The following is a 4,091-nucleotide window of genomic DNA, read 5'->3' on the forward strand; positions in this document are numbered from 1 at the left end:
TCATTCTGGTGTAGGACGTTCCCTTGCACGGTTTCTTGAACCACATTAGAGCATTAGACTTGCTGTCATTTGATCTGAGTCTATGTAAAGGTGTAAACCTTGTATGGTCACGAAAGGCAGCCTTGTTTTATCAGTTTATCATCATCATTAAAAAATGCTGTCTTATGGAAGTTAATTATGGATTTTATTAGTGCTGTAAGGATTCATTATAACAGTGCTTTGATTCATATCAGAAATACCTGCTACTGAACAGTGCAGATTCTTGGATTTCTTTCAGATCATCAAGTGTAAATGAAATCTGTGTCCAAACAAATAAAGTAAACTAGAATGAATGTCAAATCCATTCACATGTTAGTTTCCTAAAGTTCAGCCCACTGTTGTTTTTCCACATCCAAAGAATCCAAAGGTTAACATTATTATTATTAATAATAATAAGAATGCATTTTATTCAAAAGCGCCTTTCAAAACACTCAAGGACACTGGACAGATTTAAAAGTAAAACACAAAAAAAATCACAAAATGTTATAAACACCATAAATAAATTGAGATCATTAGTAAACTCAGATAACAGAAGATGAAAAACTGTGATCTGGAAAAGCAAATTTAAACAAATTTTGAGTTTGAAATTAAAAATTGAAAAGGAGTCAATGTTACGGAGGTTCGGGGGGAGAGAGTTCCAGAGTTGTGGAGCTGAGCGGCTGAAGGCACGACTCCCAAGCTCCACATGGTGACCATTCAGGCCAGAGGGACGGAGAGCGGGTTAGGGAAGAAGAAGACCGGAGAGAGCGAGAGGGTGTGTTAATAAGAAGAAGATTAGAAAGTTGAGAATTATTAGAACATTCTAGCACACTGCTAGTCACATGACTGTGCTAGATTTAACCCTTGTGCTATCCTAGGCACTTTACCATTGGGAGTGGGGTCATCTAGACCCACTAGACAGTGCGCTGGACCTTTTTTCTTCAATGATTTGTGATCTTCACTGGTGTCCATGGATTACATGAAAACTTTCCACCTTTATCCACCTTTGTCATGGTAGGGAGAACACGTCAATGCAAGGGTGGGGTCATCTAAGATAGCACAAGGGTTATGGTGTTTCCACACATTGGACTGGAATAATGGTTGATCAGCTTTTGCTGATATCACGTGTGTTGTCTGCTGTGATGGCCAATTTTTACATTATAACAAAATAAACGTACCATGAGTTGATCTAAATGGTATTTTCAGTTAACAATATATTTATTTTATTTTAAAAAGACTTTATAATGGTATAGACCAGGGGTCGGCAACCTTTTTTACTCAAAGAGCCATTTGGGACCGCCCCTAATAAAAATGAAAGCTCCCGGAGCCACAACCCGTTTTGACATCATTATATATATTATGCATGTATATATTATTCAAAGGTGCTCATTACGTCGATCGCGATCTTCAAGGACATGAGCGTAGATCGCGGGCCAGAAAAGATTTAAAAAAAAAAGTACTTCTTTAAAATCCACCAGCCAATCAAAATCCTCACTGAGAAGTACGGGACTTGATTGACATGGAGATTGGCCAATCGGAGATCGTCTGAAGCATACACCGCTGCAAATGCACATTATATTCTTTAAAGGATGATACCGCGGCCGCGTGTGGGCGGAGCTACTGGTTCTGGTCTGATCGCTGCGTGGAGCGATGTGTTTATCATTGCATGGTAGACACTGAGAATGTGGAGAGATCAGGATTATTATTTTGAAGAGTTCTACTTGGTAATCATGTTTCCTTGTTTGAGTTCATAAAATCATCCCAGAGAAAGTCTCTGCTTCAACTCCTGCAGGAAAAGCTGCGTCTCAATCTGACGCCCGTGTTTGCATCTCTGACAGAGTTTGAAGCCAAAGCCCCTCCTCCGCCTCTCCACCTGCTTTTCCTCTCTACCTGTTCACCTGTTTACATCCTCTGCAGCTGAAAGTTGGTTTCCCCCGCGCTCCTCAGTCTGTCCTACACAGAGAGCGCTAAATACGATAGTCGGGGCGCTCCAGCGCAGCACAAGGATGAAAGAGCCGGATGCAGGTTATAGCGGGGATAGAGCGGGTTAAGAAAATAAATGGAAGAAGGCAGCCCGCTGAAGAAATATTCAGTACTGTACACATTTTATTATTAGTCAGAACTTTCTTTTAGAAAAATCTTTTATTTTATCAGTCCAGCACGGAAAAAAACCATCAACAAAAGCTGTTTTGGGCGGTTTTTGGCTGGGTCTGGCGGTTTTCAGATGACTTTTCGGCTGGAAAACTGCGACTCTATCTGGCAACACTGGCAAGAACTCTTAGTCTGTCATCAGCGAGTTGGTCTCTGCCCCACGGCACATCAAGTTCCCGGCAGAAAACCACTCCGGATCCAGAGTGTTTATTGAAGTCGCCCCGCATGTCTCTTCCTGCTATCAGCTCTGCAGGTCTCACCCGATAAATACAAGCTCATTACGAAGCTGTTTTTTATGTGGCTCGCGCTTCGTACGGAGCCATCAGCGCCCTTGAAATGCCATGAAAAATGAAAAAACTACACTAAAATTTAATTATTATAAAATACTCATTATTTTCCAAAGTCACAGGGAGCCACAACAGAAGGATGAAAGAGCCACATGTGGCTCCGGAGCCATGGGTTGCCGACCCCTGGTATAGGTCAAACTGTTTAATAACTTGCCTCAGACATATGTATCTGGAGGGGTAGGTGGAATCTAAATTGATTCATTGATTAATCTTTACATCTGTATTTTGTTCTTACCTTCACTGTGTGTATTGTAAAGCAATGGAACACAAACAGAAAATGACTAAAACATCTGCATTTGTGGACAACTACTGAGAAAAACGATCGATCAATCATATAACCTGTCCCTTTGACTCCCACCTCTGCATCTCATTTGTAATTCACTTTTCTAAGTAAAGTCTTGGTCACAACTGCCCTCACAGGTGAATATGGGCTGTCTGTGGGTGAGAAATGGGCAAACCTGTACAGCAGGGGTGTCAAACTTATTTTCCTCGAGGGCCACATCAGTATAGTAGTTGTCCTCAAAGGGCCAGATGTCACTAATACATGTAACTAAATGTAATGAAAAATAAATGTAACTACTCCTTAATGTTAAATAACTCATTATTTATGATACATTTTTAAAGTGACAATTATGGAGTCCTATGTTGTTCATAATTAAATAAATAAATTGCAGTTGCATAGAAAACATATGTTTGCTTGTTACTCAATCCTTTTAGATATGATTCTGTCAGGTTAGGTTACATAGATAGTGTTTAAGTCCTAATTTATAGTTGGCAATTCCAATATTTCAAGTCCGATTCCCCCTAGATATGAATAAATACACACCAATTTTTATTTTATTTTTTTAGAAATTAAAATATTTTATGGTCTTGAGGGCCACATAAAATGACATGGAGGGCCACATTTGGCCCCCGGGCCTTGAGTTTGACACATGTGCTCTACAGGGAATGCAGGTGGCCTACAAAAAACATCAAGATCGTAGACAACTCGCAGCATACCCTTAGAAATAATGTGCACAAACTTTTTCACTCCACGGGTTTCACGAGTGCACACTTACATAACACGCAAAGGTAAGTAAGGGTAAAATAGCAGAAACACAGGGGTGTTGTACAGATTTCTCAGTTTTTAACCCCCCCCCCCCCCCCCCCCCCCATCCCTCAAGATCCTGAGGATTGTGCAAGGGGCTCCTGAGTGCTGTTCATGTCATAAGGGCATGCTCTTTAAGTGCAGACTGTTAGAAATGAGGAAACTAGACAATTAGAGCGAAGTTTGTGTGGACATCCTGCAGACACCCACGTATCACTTGCACAACCCATGCATGCAGCCTTTGTGCACGGTCAGTAAGGAGATAGTACACGTACCTTACTAACTACATATGGACACTACATGTGTAGGACAGCACCATCTGTGCGTTTTAAGTGTGTGTGATTTGCATTATCCTTACAAAAACTTCACTATTTGCTTACCACATGCACAACAATGGTAGGTTCCATTTTCATGGTGTCCCTAAAGTGGCCAAACGAGCCTCAAGGGAACTGGAAGATGGACGACTATCCATGAGCTGGAATACCCAA

The sequence above is a fragment of the Oryzias latipes genome, chromosome 10 (assembly GCF_053564925.1).
Source record: "Oryzias latipes strain Hd-rR chromosome 10, Olatipes_Hd-rR_3.1".
Lineage (NCBI taxonomy): Eukaryota > Metazoa > Chordata > Actinopteri > Beloniformes > Adrianichthyidae > Oryzias > Oryzias latipes.